Below are 15320 nucleotides of genomic sequence, written 5' to 3' on the forward strand. Positions count from 1 at the left end.
TTACAATAAAAATTCCAAAAATGCATAACACAAACAAACAAATGTCGGAGAGTGTCAAATTCCCCAAAAACTAACCTTACTTAAGATTTTAATAAATTACGCAATGGCTGGACATTCGCGAGTAGCAACCATATTATATATGTATATATGCATAACATATAAGTACAAGTATATAAATATATACGTATGCACATAACACCCGATTTGTTTACGAAATGGCAACATAAGGTCGCTTGCAAAGACGAAAACAAAAGATCAGCCAAGAGATAATGCAAAAAAGCTCGGATTGCATAAGTTGGAAGTCAGCAACCTTCCTTCAAATAACTCACCTATAAACACATCAAAATCAAAATAAACCCATATATACGCTTGTATGTGTGTATGTACTTGTGTATTATTTATATGCAAATATCTTGTATGAGAGTGTGTAGATACCAAGTAGTTGTTGGTAAACAAACCGGCGATCCAAATGCCTAGTACATTTATCCGATAAAAATAAACTAAATTAAAATCAAAATCTGTATAACAACACTAAAAACAACCATATATGTATTTAACAACTGAATTTAAGAACTAGAAGAAAAAGCATTTATATCTAAAGGAGCACACTTTGGCTCGTCTGTCATGCCGGCAGCCATGTAGCTGTCAGCATCCAAGCGAACCCGAGTTAGGTCAGCCTGTCTCCAATCACAACTTTGTCTCGCCTTGCCTTCGTGTGTTTTGCCTTCGCGATGGTGTCGACTACGCGCTGATTATTCGCTGACTGGCTTGATTGCCGGCTGATATTGTTACTACTCGTACAATGTTGCGATTGCGCAATCCCTTCGAGAACGTCTTTTTGTATTTATTTGACTTAATTTTCGTATGTCTCATATTTTTTGCTGCTTATTTGCTTGCTTTTGCGGTTTTTCTGTGAATTGGTGCCCGCATTCCTACTTTTAAGCTGCTGCTGTTTGACAACAACACATATGTACATATTCGTATGTACAAACAGACACATACATATATTCTAGCCGGCAGCAATGAGTTTCAAAATAATTTCACTACTTTGTGACTGCGTAGACCGCAATAATCCATAGAAATATATACATATATATATAAAAGATGTAAATTTCTTTTTATGTACATATGTATGTAGTAGTTGAGTATAGTTGATGATTTCGTGAAACGAAATTCCAAATTTTTATAGCAGCTATTTCAACTTTCTTGGAAGCGAAGATCGCCAAGTGGATATCACAGTTATTCAGCTAAATTTCTTTGAAGTCAATTCTTGTCTTCACTATTTTATTATCACACTATTTGTTCGTGATCGTACCAGAAAACCCTACATAAACACATACATATGAATTATAACTGCAAAATCTTCGCTTTAAGCTATACTAAATGCCTGGCCTAGCATCTTCTCCCACTTGTAGCATTATGCTTGGATCATTGCTTTTCCTTGCCGAAACTATAATACTTTCTATATACAATACTACTCTAATATCAAAGTTCCCATACAAGAGCTTAATTTTGATCGGTCAGTTTCTATGTCAGATATATTCTATGGTGGTCCAATCTATTCAAGGATATTGCACCGCTGTCTTATACCAATAATCTGTTCCAAATTTAGTGAAGAGATCACGACAAATAAAAAAGTTTTCTATACAAGTACTTGATTTGGATTGTTCTGTTTGTGTGCTATAGTGGTTTGCTATCTCATAAACTTAGGAAAAGTTCGAATATACTTATACAAGTACAGTCAAACGGACGATGACCAATGGTTAGTCACGCTAATCCCTTTTTGTATATATTTTTTATGGTCTCCGACATTTCCTTCTGGGTATTACAAATTTCGGACAAACTTAAAATGTCCTGTTCAGGGTCCCGCAAATTCGGTATTACTGACATAATAAACCAAGCCTTTCCGAAATGTTCAACAACTTCCCCTTCAGATTGGGGTTTACACGTATTTGAAAATACATATCACTTATGCAAATATTACCTCATTCTTGAACCTACCGTATAACACAGACACATCCTAAAAGCTCTTTTCACCGCAACGCGGTAGAATTAATTTTCCTGCAATTGATGAACTGAATGTAGAATTACTCATCTGAAAAAGCGTGTGAAATATTCCATTCAAGACACACCCGTTCGGCGAGCATATTTTTTGCTTATCCTATATAATACACAGACACTCGTATGTCTGTAGTTATATGTATATATGATATACGATATAACTATATAGGATGCTTGTAGCCGGCAGACTTATCCGCCTAACATACATTTGTATACATATGTATGTATGTCTGTATGTCCAAGTGTGGCATTTGCTGATACTTTGTGGGCATTAAATGGCGAATAATATTTGAATGAATTACAATATAAATATTTATCTAGATATGTGCAGTCTTGAAAAGATTAATGATTATTCGATTTGCCGCCTTGAAATGCAAATCAAAATAATACCTCAACAAAGGTAAGTACAGACACTCCACACATGCACGTAAGTATGTATGTAAGTATGTATGAAGGTTTGTGTGACATTAGGCGGGTGTCGGTTGCTGAGTAAATAGAGGCTGCTGCGGGGCGCAGACAGATATTAAGCGCTCACATTCCCGACTGTCAACACACACACACATACATACACACTTAGGCACCGCAAATCAATAACAAACAAATTCAAAGTCATCTAGACGAGCAGCAGTCAATGGGTTGCGGCAAATATGAGGGCACTTCCCAGTCATCAAATATTTAGCGGTTTCCTCAATGAGTGAGCAGCTAGAAGCTCGTTAGATGATTATTTTGTGGGAGTGAGCGTGTCTGCGCTGGCATAGAGCTACATAAATACATACATACGGTACAACAATTAACATTTTGCAGATACACAAATAATATAATATATGTATATATATGTATATTAGGTTGGCATTCAATTTTTCTACCAAAATCTACGAAACGGTATATTTTTTTAAGCGATATTTGAGTTTTTCTATCTGATAATAAAACAAAAATAGAAAACTTCAAGGCGGAGGAGTTTCTCGTTACAATTAGGAACTCATACTTGGAGAGACTTTCTTAGAGGTTAGTTTTTTTTTGACCCACCCTAATGTATATACAAATATGTACAATGTATATACATACATATATAGATTCATGCAAATGTGAATTTTTAGCAGCATACTCGACGGCTGACAGTCTAATTTTTCTATATGTGTACATATGTACATATACATATATGGTATTTATGCAAATAGTTTGTCTATAGAATGCGCGATCATCTCTTTGATTTTAACGTGCAGTGTTCAGTCAACTTTGACATATATGTATACATACGATGGCGGTTCAAGAAGTAGTTAGTCTCACCGTTCGAGAGCATTACTATCGCAAGAGGTAAGGGTTACTGTAAAATTTTTGAGTCGAATGAGGATGCTTATTTACAAACCTTTGGAAAGAAGTCAAAGAAGATGGAGCTTCGTTGGGTCCAATTTATCGAGCTAAAAAGACGCTATGCTGCGGAATTAATCGCCATTTTTCCGAATTTTTCGTCGTTATTTTGTTTGTTTGACAAAGTACATATCGGAACGCCATCGTATATGCTCACATATATATACATACATATGTATGCATTATTTTCTCGAGCTTTTTATACCAAGACGTTATACGCGGTCCAAGTGTTTTGAACTTTTGTTAATCCAACTCTTTTTCGTGAACCCAAAAGGGAATATAAAAATTGTTGGAATAATCAAATTAAATTAAAATATGTTTGCCTGCCTCTTTGCTAAACTTTCATTCATCCCAGAGAATACTGGGACTCCCTCAATCCAAAATATACATATTTGAATCGAATTTCGTGCATCTGCTAATATTAAGGCTGATGTTGAAATAATGCATCTACCAGACCTATTTGTCCAAGAACGGAAATTTTTGATTTAAAATTCTGAAATCTGCAAGTCTGTCTCTGAATCGACTTTTAAAAAATTGCATTCACTTTTTAGTAGACAGTAGTACAGTATAGCTGAATACATATTCTATATGCATTAGTAAAATGTTAAACCGACAATTTATTTTATAAGAATACTTTCTCTCATGATCTTTCTCTTGCAGAAAATTCAAGTCTAGAATTACCTCAGAACAAAATATTACCTACTTCTCAGTACCGCCTGTACTAGCACTGCTTCACTTCCTCTTTTTGCCAACGTTTCTCGCACAATTCGATTTATTTTGACGCGCATCATGCTTTGCCTACGTCTATAATTATGCATTTGTTTGTTTGTTTCTGGGCAATCGCGCATATTTTTCGCAATAATTTGCAACGCAGCAAATAATGTGTCGCCATCTAATGCATCGATCGAGCGATCAGACAGCAGCCATCGATCGCTGTCAATCGATCGCGGTCTCTGATCTCGCAAATCTTCATTGAAAAGATAATTATGACTATGGAAAATAAGATAGATCAACTTTGTAAGTAGACACATGTGCCTACATTGAAGAGGAAATCGTAAACAGGAAGCACCATTGCACAAACAGGCCAGAGTACACATTTATTAAGGGTGATCTTATTTCTAAATCTTCTAAATACTTTATTAAGACTTATTTTCCTAAATAACCTGAATTTTTAAGAGTAGATAATATATAAGTGCACATTTCGTTATTAGGAAAAATGTGTTTTATAACCACTAAGAAAACGATTATGGATGAATGATGAAAAGTAATCTAAATGATTTAGAGCTCATCCTAAGCTATCACACCTTTAGACTGGTGGTTGATCTATCCATGTCAGTCATCTAAATCTTCAATTAGAGAGATGGTCTCTTAAAGGCACGAATATATAAATGAAGTACTTTAAGCTAACTACCTCGCTGAACAACAGTTTTATGAGCTGACTACAGATATTTAAATATATCTGAAATATTGTCGTTACAATACCAAACTAAGGAGCTTGCGTGAAATGAAATACATTTTTACAGCCGAATTGTCTTAAACTGCTTAAGAAAAAGTCGCAGATATATATTGATAATATTTTATAATATAATTGTCTAATACGAAATTGGTTTGAGTGTTTTTTTCCGACAGGTTCTGGATGAGTTGGCATATTCTGCTGGGGAGAACACATTTTCTGATTTTTTTCTTTAACTTGAATGTTTTTAAGGAATATGTCGGCATCAACTTCTATCTAAAATGCATCAGTTATCTGAGAATAGCTGACAAGTTTTATAAAATATTCAAATGAGAAAAAGTCCGGTGGGGTCCAATCTGAATATCTGAGAGCCATGTTTACTTTTCAACACAAAAGTTATCCTCATAGGCTTCCAAGACAGTATATTTGAAAAATATTTTTCCTATATGTACGAATACATATGTCGAAGATAATCATACATAATACCTCCATGGTATTTTACCATTGATAATTGGCACTAAATACCGTGGTTTCTCTCTAAACACAATACATTATTTATTTTTACATATACATAAGAAATGCCTTATTTATGAACATCCGTACATCCTATATATCTTTATGCCTATTAGGAAATATAGTCTACTCCAATTCTTCTTGGCGATCGATACTCTAGCAGAAAACGTCAAATTGATATATTATTTACATACATATATACTATACAAGTATACAGTATGTTTCCGCCCAAAAGGCATTTTATGAAAGAAAACCCGAAATAAATCAATTTCATTTCATTCATAAGTAAATCCGTGTGTAAGTACTCATATGTAGAGATTTTCGCCACAATTTCGCATAGCACCTACTATGATGCTATGATATGATCACTGCGACTTTGTTTGGCATATTTTTGCGTTTTTTGACAGAATTGTTGTTTGATTGACATTTGCAAATAGTTTTAGTTCTGCGCGCGTATGCTATTTCAATTACTGTATTTCCGGTCATGCGGTTGTACCTATGTATGTACGCTTGTAAGTGTAGGCTGACATGATTTAGCGAATTTCACCACTAGCATTTCAATTAAAAATTTGTCGCTTTTAATTAGCAGCAGATTTTATTATATCTTTAGACAGTTTTTTGCATTTTTAGTTCAAGTAGCAGCAATTTTTTGCTCCGATTGATAATTATTATATATACCTATGTAGGTAGTAATACTGTGAACTAATCAAGGACAATCAAAAGCTCAAATGAGCTCAGCTGAGTATTCAAATTCTAATCTAGAAAACAAATCAAATGCTCAAGAAATTAAATCCAGAAACCATATGAAAGTTAATGAATTCGACATAAGTTTCAAGCTCACAAAATAGTACTCTTCTTCAGCGATGATTTGTTAGCTATGTGACCTAACCACAGAAAATGATAAAAATCATTTCTCACCTCCCACCCCGCATTTATAGGAACTAGATTATTTATAATTCACATGTATAATATGACCCTTATAGAACAAACAGTCACCGACATTCCTCCCTGCCGTACTTACCGCCCGTTTTAAACCAAATCTGTCAAAAGTTAGGCCCGTAGTTGCAACGCAGAAATCAGTTGTTCATCTTTTGTTTTCATTTCACCAATGTTGCCATTGTTCTATTTGTATATACGATTTTTCACGCATTTAGTTTTTTAGTTATAATTTTAAAAATAATTTAAAAGCTCAAAACTAAAGTAAGACTATTAAAAATAGTTTAACTATTTATAAAAAAAATGTATTTAACTGTGATTTTGAGTTATTTTAGGAGTATTTCAAATATGTTCATGTTTATTTTTTAATTACTACAAATTATCGAGATTGACAACCCTGCGTTGTAAGAGTTTGCTCTCTCACTCTCAGCTCACTCGTTTCTACGGAAAAAATCCAATTTTTGCGGATATCTTACCGTACGGTCTGTTGAAGCGGACGGTAGAAGCGGTAGTGACTGTTTACATTGCGCTCTCATAAGATAGGTCGTATCAGCTGATTCGGTCCACGGTTTTACGTCGGTGACTGTTTGTGCCTTTAGAATCCACTATTTCTTCGAATCGCCATTTCTCTGCTCGCTATCTTTGCGCGTTGGTTTCTTGTTAGAAAAATTACATATAAAAGCAAGAGTTAAATTATCGAGATGAATTTGTGCAAGAGTGTATGCGGACACCGCAAAGTGATATTTTACTATTGTCAATGGCTCAAATGACAAATGAAAATATAAAATTATAAATAAGGAATATTTCTTATATGAAGGTGAAACACTCTATTACTAATGTGTGAGTTTCATGATGCCAATTGAATTACTGAAAGGCCAATAAACTGTCAAACCCGATGGTGGGGAAATTTCACAGAAACTTTATTGTCGAGCATAAATTTGTCTCTTTTGATGATTCGAAAATTATTGTCATATGAATATATTGCTGTGAAAATGAAAACACAAACGATTTCATCAGTTTGACTTTTAATGTCATTAAATTTGACGTAATGAAAACCGCGCATAATAAAGGAACTGTAGTAATGAGTAGAAATCGTTTAAAATATTGCCCTTTTGAAAACTATTCGAAATTATGTTTATGATTTAAAGTAGCAACAAATTGCCTGGTTGTTCGGCAGTATTTAAACTAGTTAATTTTGTATTTCGTATAGCGAAGCACATCGGGAAACCTCTAGTAGTATAATAAAACGAAACGTGTACATTCTCTGTATTTGGTCCAATGCTGTCGTATCTCCCGTTAGATTATCTAGCCCTAACCTTAAGCTGTCAGCTGATAGACTTTTTTAAGAAGGTTAAAAATACATTTAGAGGCTTGGTGGTGCACACCGAATTTGTATATACTTGTATAAGTAGATAGTGTCGTATAATATTTATGTGAAATATTCTTACCTTTTTCACTTGTAGTATATTTATTTGTGTCTGCATATGCTCTTCCGGTAATGTCAATTGTTTCAGTTTTTATGTCATTCACGTGTTTATTTACGTATATAGTATGCGTAGATATATTTTACAACGGTATATAAGTATTTTCGATGAGTCGATGACTAATGTCTTCTTTCGGTGCTCAATGCATCGATTTGTTCGGTGCAGTCGCTCGAATTGTGGGTGTTGATTTTATGGTTTTCAAATTTATTTGCTTGCCAACTTTTATTTGGTCTTATATTTTAGTATTTTTTGTATTTATTTATTTTTTTTAATTTTGTATTTTTTTCTTTTGGAAATCTCAATTGTGGCAGATTTCAGTATCATTTAGTTTTAGCTGATTTGCACAAATAGATTTCCGCTTTAAGTATTTTCGCGACTTGGCATTGAATCTATTTTGTTCTAATGTAAAACAAAATTGGTCAATTATATTCGTATTATACATATATACAATACTATTTGAGGTTTCTATTGCATTTGTTGTTGAAATTGTTTTATAATATTTCTTTTTGGGGCTTCTCTTCTGTTGTCGAATAAATGTTTTGTCTTAAGAAAAATTAAAAATTTTATTTAAAATCTAGATTGTGCAAATAAAAGTATGGAGGCAATATCCCTACTTTTATACTCTCGCAAAATATTAGAGACAGTAAAATAGTTTTGTTCACCTAACGGTGAACACCTTGAATATATTATTTCTTGATGAAACTTAGTATACGTGTGCGTTGTCATTCAGAATAGGTTTACATGGGCAAAACCGGACGACCCCGGTCACATAACGTCGCTAAACGAAAAATCTAAAGTGTCATATCCAATTCAAAAATGGAGCACACAGTGAGCAAAGGTAAATGTGGCTGAAACATTTTTGAAGAGGAGTTCCCCTATAGATTTCATATATTTATCTCACTAACTACTAAAGCTATATCAACCACACTTAAGGAAATACTTTTGCTCTAAGATTTTACTCTACAGTGTGAAATTTGATGAAATCGGATAATAACCCCGCCCACACACCATGCAACGGTTATATTAAAAAATACCTAAATTGCCATAACTTTCTAGCCGAAAACGTCAGTAGTGTAAAATTTAATCGTAAAGATAGTTGGTTGACATGTAAAATAATTAAAGAATTGTACAATGGGCGTGGCATTACCCGCTTATAGTTGAAATCTCATATCTTAGCGACTATTCGACCAATTTGCCTCAAACTTTGTACGCGGAAATCGGAGTAAAGAATTAAAAGTGTACAGATACTAAATTTAAGGACCTTAATGCCTTAATTCCGAAATTATCAGTTAATTCGACAGAAATTTTAAGGAAATGATATGAAAATATTTTTTTTGATTAAAAGATGGTTTAGTGCTAGCATGCTCAACTCATAGATAATTTTTAGTATAACTGCAAACCGTGCTATCACGACCCCAATAAAAAAGTTCACCATATTTTAATTTCTTTCGATCTATGGCTTAACAGTGGAAATACTCAATACTTCCTGTGCTCCAAAAATCTTTCAGCAATATTTAATTGTTTTACAATGGTTACCAAACTCAATAAATTTTTATGAATGAATTTTAAGGCCGAGTGAATCGGCGGATTGCTATGCTTCAACATATATTTGTTTGTATGTGTATATAAATTGGATTCAGCGGAATCGCAATGTAGGCAAAAAGCGCATTAGTTCGCGGTCTTAAAATATAATATAAAGAAAGTAAAATTAAAAAAAAGTAAAGAAATCAAAAGAAGCGAAGAACTTTTATCTATAACAATATTTTGCTGACCACCGCTTAAGTTGTTGAGCTCTTTTTCGCATGAGCATGAATGTACAATCATTTGGCAAAAATCGGCCTTATCAGGTCAAAATATGTCGAAATTTAAGCACCTTTGGAGGTATTACGTATCTATAAATAATAATCTACACTTTATTGTTATCTATATTTTTAAAACGTGAGAATTTGAGTGCACTTAAGGGAGTACGAAGAAAGGAAGAGCAAAATGTGCAGTAAAAACTGACAAACTAAATATACGAAGTACTTCTCTCAAATCAACTTGGTTTTTATGCCCTGAAAAGGGTAAGTTTGCGACGAAGTTTGTAACACCTAGAAGGAAGCATCGGAGACCCTATAAAATATATATACTATATATATAATAGATCAGCATGGCGAGATGTCTGTACGCCTGTATATACGCGAACTAGTACCTTAGTTTTCGAGATATCGTTTTTGCAGATCCTTTTCTCCCCATGAAACTGCTCATTTATCGGAAACGCCGATATCCAACCACTATAGAATATAACTGCCATACAAACTGACTGTAGAAAACTGTTTTGTTTAACAAGATATCTTTACAAAATTTGGAATGGCTCACTATTCAAGGAAACGGTACAATCTTCGAACAAATTGTGCAGATCGGATCACTATCGCATTTATCTGTCATATAAACTGAAAAGGCAAAATCAAGTTCTTGTATAGAAACTTTTTAATTTGTGAAGGTTGTTTTGTAATCGTGTTACGTAAATCTATTTGGATAGTTACTGCTCCAAAGTGATTTTTTTTTATGATAGTTCTCTTTGACTTCATAGTTACACTGGCTCTCTTATTTTCTCTGCAATCTCTGTTCGAGTTCACTAGCGAAAATGGAACACTCCCTGATGAGACATTTTAGAACGCGTCGTTAAAAATATTTGCTTATGATTTTACGGAAAATCGTAAAAAGTTTTATCTTTTCCATTTACGGCATTCTAAATGCCAATTATACAATAATATTTTATATAGTTTATAGCAGTTTAATTCAAATTCTACGATTCAGTTATGAGTCGTCTATTCTAGACTTCAAACACTTTGCAGTTCATTTGCGAATTGCTTTCTGCAAGTCATCACATTAATAAATATTTGCATAAAAAATATTTTCCTCGCCGACTTGCCAACTTGGCGAGGGATTTCTATTTATTTGTTAGTTTTCAAATTAAGCACAAGACGCCATGTGGGAGGGTAACTAATCAAGAAGTTAAAAACAAAACAAAAAAAAATAATAATAAAAATAAATCGAGAAAATACAAATTGCGCCACGTGAAAATGTATATGAGTTTAAAAATAATATTTTCTTGTACTAAATTTGCGAGCGAAAGCGCAGAGCCAATTGGAAAAACTGGACTCGAAGCAAAACAAACACTTATGAATGCACCTATGCGGGATTAATGGCATTATTCTTATAAAAGTTGAGGGATATATAGTAACTTTACAATATAAAAAGCAACAAAAAAAAAAAACAAAGACAATAATAATAATAATATAATATCTAGTAATATTAAAAATATGTTAAAACTCCTAAAATTGATAAAAAAAAATATATTTTTATAGATAAAAATCTAACAATAGGTAAAAAATTTTAATAAATATTTGGAATACTTTTTCATTTCATATTTCTTTAAAATAAATTTTCGCATAAATTAAATCCAATCAAAAAGAAATTACTTTATTTTTGGCATGTTTTATTTTACATTGTAATTTTATTTTAATAAATATGATTTTTTTATCAAAATATTTTTACAATTTGTTTTCTTAAAACATCATTTTAAAATAATTTCTGATGTAACAAATTTTCAAAAATTAATTTTAATTTATTTGAACAATTTTACATTTTAATATATATTTTGTTTTTCGGAACTTTGCTAACTTTCTGAGTTGTCTTAAACCTTTCACGTTAATTTTGAAAAAGTATTTTTAGTTTTTGTATAAATTTTCCAAACATTTTCAGTTGCTATATTTATTTTTTATAGCTTTATCTTCTTATAACTTTGCTCATTTATTTTTCGAAATGTGCGATCGAGATTATGTATGTAATTGCTTGAATTAAAATTAAGTTCAAAAGCTCATGTCCATTGAGGATTGTAGTATTGCTTTATTCCAAAAAAAATCTTTAAAAACTAAAGATTATTTCAGAACTTTTTCAAATTGTGTAAATAATATTCTGTTCAAAAAAAATTAATTAAGTTCTAAAATGTTCAACAAAAAGTTGATAGAAAATTTAATTTAATGCTTAAATATTAGATATTTCGTAAAGTGGTCGCTTGTTATAATGAGAAATGGCTTAACACTCCAAAATTTTTTCTGTAATGAACGTTTGCTATAAATTTACAAATAGAATGGCCTAAAATAGTTTAATATTCTTTTATTAAATTTTAAGTTTTTAAACTTCTTCATTTATTTAACCTTTTAATATATTTAATTAAATAAAAAAAGTAAGTTTAAGCCAAATTTCGTGAAAAAAAAATTTTTGTTTCATAAAAATTAAAAAACTGAACAACTTGGATATTTTATTACATACGTTTTGATGTTATGTGAAAAGGTGTTAACACAAAAGTTGTAGAGCTTTTCATTAGTAACAACTTTGCCATGTAATTACTATGAATTTCATTTATTTTTAACCATTTTCAAAGGCTTTTGTACTAGTCTATTATTAAAAAAAGTAGTTGGAGAGTTTAAAATTTTTCTTATCGAATTAAAGCCTTCTAAGAATGATTCACTTAAGCTTTAGGCCTCAAAATTGATTTAAATGACACCACACAGCATTGATGTGGAGAATAGCGGATGCCTTAACTAAGCGATCCGTATATATAAGGAGTTTTTGGAACGTTTTCAAGCAGCAGTTTTCGGTGCACGGAGATCAACATAAACTTGATATATAAATATATGGTATGTGTTCATAATGAACATATTGCTCAAATTTTAATGGATGAAAATTATTTTGTCTTATGAATAAATCCCTTTTGGAGCTTGAGTTTATAGAAATGCTTAATAAGGACTTGTTTTTTTTTTAGTTTTTTATACCCTGAACAGGATATATTAAGTTTTCTGCGATGTTTGTCAAACCCAAAAGGAAACATCCAACACCCTATAAAGTCTGTTCTTCTGTATATATGCAAACTAGTCCCCCAGTTTTCGAAATATCGATCTGAAATTTTGTGCACACCTTATTTTCTCCAAGGAGCTACTCATTTGCCGGAATCACCGATATCGGGCCACTAAACATATTGCTGGCATACAAACTGACCGATCAAACTCAAGTCCTTATATGAAAAACTTTTTTGACAAGATATGTTCACGAAATTTGGAAAAGACTATTATCCAAGGCAGCGCTACAAGCTTCGCAGAAATTGGTGAGCTGCCTTTCAAGTTGACTGATCAAAAGCAGCATAAGGGTCTGTGTATACCCTTTTATGCTACAAAAAATGCACCTGTGAAGGGTATTATACAATAGTGCCGACGAAGTTAATGTTTTTTCTTGTCTCTCTTTTTAACCCATCTATCGACGCTTATTGTAAACTATTATATATTTTAAACTATTTAAAACTTTATTAAAATGTTTTGCTTTCAATAACTCAACATTTTCTTTTAATAAAAAGATTTAATTAAACATAACTTTTTTCCCCCACATATTAATTTTTAAAAATTTTCCTGATATTGTTTTTTTTATTTTTTGTTAAAAAATTGTTTTACTAAAAATTTACTTTGAACTTTGGAAACAAATTTGGAACTTTGAAAAAAAATTTCGTATATTTTTGCTAAACAAACCCTTTCTAATATTGATAATATTTAAAAGAAAAAATTTTATTTCTATGTGATTTTTGTTTAATTTTCTTTTTGGCAAAGTTTTTTAAATATTGACATTTATTATAATTTTTTTTTTATATTTATTTTAAATATTTACTTTTATTTCGCAGCATTTTGAGTATAGCACATCTATAGTTTTTTTTTGGAAAATCAAAAGCAATTTGTACTAAAATTTAATTTTATTAACCTGCATTTTGAATTTTGAAAAATTTTTTGCCAATGTTTCAATAAAAAACAGTTAATTCTGCTATTAAAATTTATTAAAATAATTATGTTTGCATTTTTATTCATATTGCTATAAAAATTTCGGCTTGTCTATATATAGCACAATATAATAATTTTTTTTTTAATTTTATCGAAGCGATTTTAAAATTTGTTTGTGTAAATCAGAACGAAACAATTTTTTTTTTGAAAATAAATAAATAAATTAGCTCAGCACCAAAAACTGATTATTTCGAATTTCATGTAACAACAAATTGACTACCTCGCCTCAACTTAATAAACCAAAAAAATCTCTATGTAAAAATTTCGTGTAAATAAAATTCTGAATGCATAATTTTGAAATGCACTTTTGAACAAAAAACTATTAAATTTTTACTCTAACAAATGGAAACACGCTAGTGAATACTAATTTCCTTTTTCGCTAATTTATCGCCAAAGCAGACATTACACTTGCAATGCACATCAACGCAATTTGTTGTGTCATTAAAAATTTGTTAATTAGTTGCATGCAACAATTTGTTGCAATTTTATGCGCATGAAACGGAAGTGCACCAGAGAGCGAACAAAAATACTAAAAAAGTAACAAAGACAAATTAATTTGCCAGCGACTGACAGGCAAAGGAAAAAGTTGAAATTTCAAAGACTTAAAGACAACCACAACAACAACAAATAAATGAAATGCAATAAACAATCAATGCACCAAAAAAGTCGCAAACTAATTTTCACACCTTTTCTATACAGAAACAAAAAACAAAAATGGAAAAATCCAACAACAGCAGCAACACACGTGTTAATTGAGACGTGTTATTGCCCAATCGGCTTCTTTAGCTCGCCAAGTCGCTAAGAGTTTTCATAAAAAATAATTTTTTAACACTTTTAATTCACATTCACAGTTACCACTTCTTTTGATTTTTTTTCTTTCTTTCTCACAATTAACACTAATTTGTTTTAGTCTGTACTTTTAAGCGCTCCAGCGTGTGCTTTGCTTTATCACTTCTACTACTTAGTTTAAGTTTTGTATTTTCTTCATATTGTATTTTGTGGTCCGTTTAGCCGCTGTAAACCGTTCGTTGCATTTGCTGGTCGAACGCCAACTGAATTTTCAAAACCGAATTTCGCATTTAGGTAAGAAGAAGGCAAATTTCCAACTTTGATAGCGCGACCGTCGTCGACTTTTGCACGACTTGCGTCTGTCGTCCGACGACCGGCTAAGCGATGGTGGAGGCGACCGGCAACGATACGAGCGCTGCAACAGCAACTTGCTGTTGCTTGTTGTCATCGTTGCTTATTTGCCAGTTGTGTTATTGTTGCTTTGTTGCTGTTGGCTTTTACTGTTGCTTCGGCTGTTGCTGGACGTGGCTGCGTGCATGCCTGCATATAGCTATGCCCCTAAGTCTGTGTATGTGTGCATTACCTGTGTGTGTGAATTTGCTCAGGTAAATGGGGGTGTGTCGGTGTGTGCGCTTAGCTGGTCTCATTTGCCTCAGTGTTTCCCAAGTAACTGTGCATTAACACGATCAGAGGTGGTTCGCGTGTCACTTTGTATTTGTGTTTAATTATCGCAGAACGATACTTAATTGTTCGCGAATCATTTTTGAATTTTTAGTGGGTAGTTTCCAAAACTTTAACAGCTGTGGGCGGTATGATCTTTAGATTTAACTGTTGTAAGCTTTTTTAAGC

General features: G+C 32.1%; 1 protein-coding gene across 4 annotated transcripts in view; it reads right to left on the minus strand.

Annotated features, from left to right (window-relative positions):
* The window catches only part of Fs (Follistatin), a 70074-nt gene extending 55326 nt beyond the window's left edge, over positions 1-14748 (minus strand). The window contains exons 1-3 of one of the 4 annotated variants that reach the window (XM_070107942.1): positions 14369-14748; positions 7780-8214; positions 6808-6987 (exon numbers count right to left, since the gene is read on the minus strand). The gene's annotated coding sequence lies outside the window, so the exon portion shown is untranslated. The remainder of the gene's footprint in view (positions 1-6807; positions 6988-7779; positions 8215-14368) is intronic. The other 3 variants (XM_014243899.3, XM_070107941.1, XM_036362712.2) reach the window with 3 other exon arrangements.
* Positions 14749-15320: the final 572 nt, after the last annotated feature.

Source organism: Bactrocera oleae, chromosome 4 (genome assembly GCF_042242935.1).
Source record: "Bactrocera oleae isolate idBacOlea1 chromosome 4, idBacOlea1, whole genome shotgun sequence".
Classification (NCBI taxonomy): domain Eukaryota; kingdom Metazoa; phylum Arthropoda; class Insecta; order Diptera; family Tephritidae; genus Bactrocera; species Bactrocera oleae.